This window comes from Lipotes vexillifer, unplaced genomic scaffold (genome assembly GCF_000442215.2).
Source record: "Lipotes vexillifer unplaced genomic scaffold, Lipotes_vexillifer_v1.1 scaffold591, whole genome shotgun sequence".
Taxonomy (NCBI): Eukaryota; Metazoa; Chordata; class Mammalia; order Artiodactyla; family Lipotidae; genus Lipotes; species Lipotes vexillifer.
Genome location: NW_006791954.1, coordinates 2,707,587 through 2,715,163, shown reverse-complemented (window position 1 = coordinate 2,715,163; position 7,577 = coordinate 2,707,587).

The window sequence follows — 7,577 nt, the reverse complement described above, 5'->3', positions numbered from 1 at the left end:
GGCATTCCTAGTGGGCTGGGGCTGTGGAGGGTTTGGTGGGGAGGATGGAGAAGGAGTAGGGGTGTGTTTTCTCATAATTCAGGTCAAGTTTGGGGTTCCAATGGGGCACTCGGTTCCTTCTCCAGAAAAGAAGACACAAAATAGGATGCATTGTATGTGTTCAGACTGTGTTCGCAGAAGACATCTCAGCAAGGCAGACCCTGTCACAGCCAGCTGATGTCACCAAGAGAGGAGGGGAAGATGGAGGAAAGAAACAATAGGGGAAGAGACAAAGAGAAAGGGAGGGAAGATGGAGCAAAAAGGGAAGATGGCAAATATGGCAGAGGAGGTGAGAGCAAAGAGAACAGTGGAGGAAAGAAAGAAGGATTTGGAGCCATATTCCCTCCTCCCAGCCCTAACCAACGGGTGAAAGCTCCTCCGCCCTCCCTGTAATCCAGCGGGGACATATACCCTCCACCCTCCGGTGCTGTCTCGGGGCCCCGAGGTTGCAAACAGGGGAGACTTGTAAACAGTTTGTGAAAATTTCCTCCGGTTCCTCCAGGAGTTGCCCGTTTCCTGGGGCCATTCCTTTCCTTGCAGCCCTCCGGGAGTCCCCTCCCCACAGACCCCAGCCAGGCTCCCGCAGCCCCCCCTCTCCTCCATTCCCCCAGCTCTCCAGAGGGGCTCGCGTCTCCCCGATGCGCTCCGGTCTCTGTCTGAGCCATCCATCAAGGGTGGCAGGCTGAGGGAAACATGAAAAAGAGCCTATTTGGCTATTAACATCCCCTCCCGCTTTGTTGTCTCTCTCCTCCCATTCCCCTTCCAGCCCCCACCCCCACACCTCCCTTTCCCCTTTTGCGGGAGACAAAACCAGACTGACAAGCTGAAGACTCAAACATTAATCAAACTGCGCTCCGGAACAACCTTTCCCTCGCATTAATAAATACATTTGCGGCCCCTCATTGGACAGTTGGCCTAATTTGTTTCTTTTTGGCGGGGTGGGGGGAGCAGCCGCGCCCGCGCCCCCGGGCTCCCAGCAGCCCAGTGCAAAGCAGATGTTCCACCGCGGACGCCGAGCAGCGCCGAGCAGCGCGCCCCGGAGGCCGCGGTTGCCATGGCGACGGCCGGGCCGCCTGCTGTCGCCGAGCGCGCTGTCTCGCCCGTTCAGTGATTACCTCCATCTCCGCAGAGTTCGCCAGACGGCCCGGATTCTAATCAGATCCCCTCCCCCTCCTCCCTGCCTCCTGGCGGAGCCCACCCTCCTCTGCCCAGCCCACTACCCCTCCAACTCCCACATCCTCGAGGCTCATTAAAAACTGCGGGTGCATCCCTAATAGTGCAGAGGAGAGCGGAGTGGGAGAGAGGCGGTGCGCTCCCGTGTTTAGGAACGACTGGCTGCCCTTGGGAAGAGGTTCTGTGCACCTGAGGCCATCTTTGGTGGCACTGGACTCCCAGGGTCCAGCTCCCAGTACTATTCCCCAGAGACTCCTCCTCCTCCCCCTTCTTGGTTATGTTGAGGCAGGTCACCGAAGACCCCCGAGAGAGAGGTGAAGCAAGCAACCCTAGGCCCCCTCCACCTGGGCAGGACTCTTCCATTCTGATTCTGCAAGCGCTAGGAATCATTTCTTCTGCACAGACTGGAGGTGAGGAGGGTTCCTGGAGAAATCAGAGCATGTGTCCCTGTGTTAAGCCTACTGGTTTCTCAGACTAAGAGGAGGAATGGAGAGGCTGCTACTCAAATGAGACAGGCCTGGCCTGAGTTAGGCCCATGTTACTTCAATCCCCTCCCCATCACATACACAGTGTGCTCCCCACGCTTCCAGGCCTGGTGATCTAGAGGTCTATAGGTGGTCTCAGCTACACTGCCAGCAGGCAGCCTTGCAAGTGGTGCACATGGGCCTTCTCCAGGCTTGGCAGTGAGCGAGGGGAGGTTGTGAGGCCACAGGGCCTTGGCGTACTTTGAGGTCTCTCTGTTGGGGCAGGAGAGTACCCTCCCTGAGACTTTGAGGCTGCATGACAAGATCCCAAACATAGCCCCCTTCCCAAACATCCCTGGCTCCAGGACAAACAGGGTAATAACAGAGGCCACAGGCAAAAGAGGACACAGGGGCTGGGGTGAGGCCAGCATGGAAGCAGGGCAAAGCATGTGGGACAGGGTGCAGATTCCACATTCCAGGCTAAATCACAAGCCAGGAAATCCAGGGTGGTTGGTGGAAAAAATAATTTTGCTTTAAGGGAGGGGACCCCTCAGAGTGATAAGAAGTGTTGAAGTCCTCATCCCAGCCAGGGAAAGCTTGCTTAGACACTCCCACAACATCCAAAATGCCAGCCTCCCCCCTGTGTGTTTGCCTGTGAAGTCCTGAGCAATACCAGTGAATGAGAAGAAATGCTACTCTGGGCTGTTTCTCCTGAGTCAGCCAGGATCCTCCTGTTAGAGAGAGCTCTAGATCAATCCTTCATTTTACAGATGAGAAAACTGAGACCCAGACAGGGACCATAACTGGCCCAAGATCCCACAGCCAGCAGAGTGGAAGCCGGCTTTGATTTCTGCTATGAGCCCGCTGGTGCCCCTCCCTTTCTTCTCTCAGAGGCAATAGGCTGGGAAACCGGTTTCCAAGAGGCACAGGCAGAATCCCAAGAATCTCAGGCCTCTCTAAGCCCGACGTCACCCTGTCTCCTGAAGGCCTGTCACCTGAAGGCGCTCCACTGATGTGACAGTACCCGTTGGCCCGCTAGCCCAGGGCCCCTTTGGGGGGGTCGGTGGGGAGGGAGCTTTTGTGGGGCCTCCCTCAGTTGATTGTCTGCAGCTTTGTCATTGTCCGTCTGTCACTCAGAAGTGAACCTCTGGGGGGAGAGGTCAGGCTGGTTGGTGGACAGGGAAAAAGAGGGCTGTCCTTCTCAGAGAGGGGTGGGGAAGATGGGAGACAGGGCAGCTCCTACAACCTCCTCATCCCCACCCTCTCCAACCCTGAGCTCCCCTAGGGAATTCCAGGCTTTGCTCATTTTAGGACCAGGACAGCAACTGCCCACAAAGACCCTTCTCTTCTTGGGCTTCCCTGGTGGCGCAGTGGTTAGGAATCCGCCTGCCAATTCAGGGGACACAGGTTCGAGCCCTGGTCCGGGAAGATCCCACATGCCGCGGAGCAACTAAGCCGGTGCGCCCCAACTACTGAGCCTGTGTTCTAGAGCCCGAGAGGCACAACTACTGAAGCCTGCGAGCCACAACTACTGAAGCCCGCGCACCTAGAGCCCGTGCTCCGCAACAAGAGAAGCCACCGCAATAAGAAGCCCGCGCACCACAATGAAGAGTAGCCCCCGCTCGCTGCCACTAGAGAAAGCCCGCGTGCAGCAACGAAGACCCAATGCAGACAAATATAAAATAAGTAAAATTAAAAAAAAAAAATTAAAAAGACCCTCCTCTTCTTGCCATGTGAAATCTTGGGTCCCCATTGGAGATCTACTCCCTTACCCTGCCCTGTCTAGAAGAAGGGGCTGCAAAGGAGTCTTAACTCAAACCTACTCAGAAGGGGGTTCCATTGCGCCCCCAATTCCACACAACCACCTTTCTGACCACTCCTGTGTTTGCCTGTGTCCCTGCCCCCATCTGCCTCATCAGATTTCCCAGGCTCCCCCCATCCCCCAACTGTAATCCTGCACAGATCCATCCCCTGAGAGCCCCTGTTTTCAGGCTGCCCTGGCTTCCACTGTACACTGCCCCATCTCCCCAGATTGTGCGGTTTCCAGCCTCCCCTTGCTCCCCCTGCACACGAATCTACCTCCCCAGATTCAACTGTTTTCAGGCTTCTCTCTCTCTGCCCCCCTGTATATGAACTGTCTCCCCAGATCCTGCTGTTTCCAGGTCCCCCCATGTTTCCCCGGTACACAAATTGGCCTCCCTGGGTTTAGCAGTTTCCAGAACCCTCTTGCTCTCTCACTAGGCAGTTCCATTTCCCTAGATTCAACTGTTTTCAGGCTCTCCTCATTTGCCCTGTACACGGATTCCTCTCTCAGGTTCTGCTGTTTCCAGGCTCCCCAATTTCCCTTGTACACGAATCAGTCTCTAGCTTATGTTGATCCCAGCTGCCTAAGGGATTCAGTAGGTTTAAGGAGAGTGGAAGGAAGAAGAGAGTCAGAAAGAGGAGGAGGAGAAAGACTGTCATCAGGGAAGCTCCTTATTTCTCTTGCCACCCAGAGCTCTAAGCAGCTAGAACGCAGCAGACTCTGAGCCTCTGACTCTACAAATAGCTCCCTTGAGCTGATCTGCCCTGGGACACCCCAGTTCCCCCCTCCCGGCTGCTGCCCAGGGTCTCAGCTTTAAGCTAAGCATCCTCTGGAGGGCCCCTTCTTGGAGGGGTGCTTGTGCATGCATGCGGCAGCGTAGACAAGAGCCTTCCCAAGCCCTGGGCTCTCTCAGCCCCAGCCTCCTGTCTCTCCCCTGAAACTTCCTCCTTGCCCTCCTAGCCCCTCTTTGTCTCTTTCCCAGGAGCTACACCTTAGCTCCTGTCAATTTATTCAGCTAGAACTTAAGGGAGACTCCAAATGCACCCCCCAGGGTAAAAGGGGTACAAAGCAAGAGACCTACCCTTTTTGTTTCTTTCACCTTTTCAGGATGGAGTAGTATTAATCTCGGGTCCTAGAAATTCATTCTGTGCCTGGACTAGCACCCTGGCATGCTTCTGCAGCCTTCACAAACACTTGTTTCATCCTTGTTGCATACAAACAGATGCCCTACATCCTAATCCTCCTTGGGGGGAGGGGCGGGGATGGCACAGTGTTCTGCAAGGCTTTCCAGGACCCTTACCTTCTCTGATTCACTTTGGGGGCAATAGTGCCCCCAAAGCTTCTACTGGAATCTGGGGAAGTGTGTGTGATTCTCCATCTCCTTCCTCCACTCACGCACCCACCCACATACCCACTAGCCTGATCCCAGCCATTTTGTCAGTCATGATGCTCCATCTTGCCGGCTCCAGCAAACATTCTGGGCTTACCAGGGAACAAACAGGAAGGCAGACCTGCTGGGTCCAGTGCAGTGCTCTAACAGAAGAGAGATCTTTCTTCAAAGTGAAGCCCATGGGGTTTCAGACCTCACTGCTTCTGCTCCCAAGACCAGAAAGCAGCTTTAGTTTCCCCACCTGTCAAGTGGGGATGACACACCTGCTTCCCTCACAGCAGCTGGGAGTGCAAATACAATTACTTATGTGGAGGAAACAGAATTCTTTCACAGAACTTGACAAGTGTGAGTTATTTACATAAATCCTATTTGAAGAAACCTGTACAAGGAGCTATTCTGCATTTTGTATATAAATTCTCCTTCCTTTGTTCGAAGATAAACACAGTTGATGACAGTCATTTATTTCATTATTTTAAAAAACACTAGTGGAGGGAATTCCCTGGCGGTCCAGTGGTTAGGACTCAGCGCTCTCACTGCCGAGGGCCCGGGGTTCAATCCCTGGTCAGGGAACTAAGATGCCACAAGCTGGGCGGTGTGGCCAAAACAAACAAACAAAAACCACTATGGAGTTAGAAACTGTACAAACTACCTACAGACAGGTGTCAATACTCACTGAAATGTAGACTTAAAATGTGTGAATTTTAGTGTATGTAAATTATACCTCAATAGATCTGATTGAGAACAGGCAAAGAAAATGTGAATTGGGGTTTTGAATCAAGAGAGCCCAGGGGCACAGAGAGGTAAGCAGGGTTTCAGGAAACCCCCACTGCTGTCCCAGCTCTGTCACTTGTTAGCTGTGTGACATTGGGTAAGTCATCCTTTGAGCTTCACTTTCCTCAGCTGAGGCTCTTTTGCTTGTTCTCCTGGAACCACCCAACTTCCTTGTCCTATCTCAAAGCATAAACTTTCTTCAGTGCTCTAGTCCCTCACCCCCCTTCCCCAACCTCCAGCTACCTGGGGAACGGGGTCAAATCACACTGTATTCAACAGGGGCCCTATTTTCTCAGCACAACTGCCCCTAGTTCCTAGGGTCTCTCAGCCCCTCTTCCCAGCCAAGGTGCCCCCTCCCCACCGGCGCGCACCAGGCTCTGCTCTGTGGTCTAGGGTCCAATGCTCAGCTAGATCTCGTTCCTGCAGGCCTTTCAACGGCCACATCCTGATCCCCGCCCCGCCAGAAAGGAAGTGGGGCTGGTCTTACGGCGCCATCTTCTGGACAGACCTGTGAGAGTCTCTTCTATTTGCAGGCTTTCGGAGGACCCTGAGATATTTTTTGGTTTCCAAAGTTTTTAAAAATCTCATCTGATTCCCCATAACCAAGTTCTGAATTCTGGACTTTCCCAGCCATTTCTTAGGAGAGACTGTTGCAGGAGCCCCCTAACCTTCCGAACACAGGGCTTGACCCTCCAGAGGGGTAGGGATGATCCCTAAACCATCGAGACCCAGAAGCAGCTGAGGCCAGTCTCTTCCGGTCATTCCATCAGAGAACCCATGTCTCCACATATGTTCCCATATGTCCCCAACATACCCACCCCATGAATCTCTGTCAATCACTAAGAAGCTGTTGCCTGGAGGAAGGGACATTGCCCCAATGACTTTCAGAGTTTTCTTCTACCCTCAAGTTTTCCTGGATGAGGGCTCATTGCAGCCACGAGAATAAGATACCTAATTTTTAAATCTTTCTTTTTTGGAGGGGGGGACAGTTCACATACATGTAATAAGTTCACAGTTCACACTTTTTTTGGGCTGCGTGGCATCTTCGTTGCTGCGCGCAGGCTTTCTCCAGCGGCGAGCGGGGGCTACTCTTTGCAGTGTGCGGGCTTCTCCTTGCGGTGGCTTCTCTTGGTGCAGAGCATGGACTCTAGGCACGTGGGCTTCAGTGGTTGTGACTCATGGGCTCTAGAGCGCAGGCTCACTAGTTGTGGCGCAGGGGCTTAGTTGCTCCACGGCTCGTGGGATCTTTCAGGACCAGGGACTGAACCCGTGTCCCCTGCATTGGCAGGCGGATTCTCAACAACTGCACCACCAGGGAAGTCCCGATACATGTTTTCAATGCCTTAAAAACCAGGTGTCTCCCTCACACTGGTCAGAATGGCCATTACCAAAAAATCTAGAAACAATAAATGCTGGAAACGTGTGGTGAAAAGGAAACCCTCCTGCACTGTTGGTGGGAATGTAAAGTGATACAACCACTATGGAGAACAGAACGGAGGTTCCTTAAGAAGCTAAAAATAGAACTACCATATGACTCAGCAATCCCTCTCCTGGGCATATACCCCGAGAAAACCATAATTCAAAAAGAGACATGTACCACAATGTTCATTGCAGCACTATTTACAATAGCCAGGACATGGAATTAATCTAAATGTCCATCGACAGATGAATGGATAAAGAAGATGTGGCACATATATACAATGGAATATTACTCAGCCATAAAAAGAAACGAAATTGAGTTATTTGTAGTGAGGTGGATGGACCTAGAGTCTGTCATACAGAGTGGAGTAAGTCAGAAAGAGAAAAATAAATACTGTATGCTAACACATATATATGGAATCTAAAAAAAAAAACAAAAGTTACTGATGAACCTAGTTGCAGGGCAGGAATAAAGACATAGACATAGAGAATGGACTTGAGGACACGGGGTGGGTGG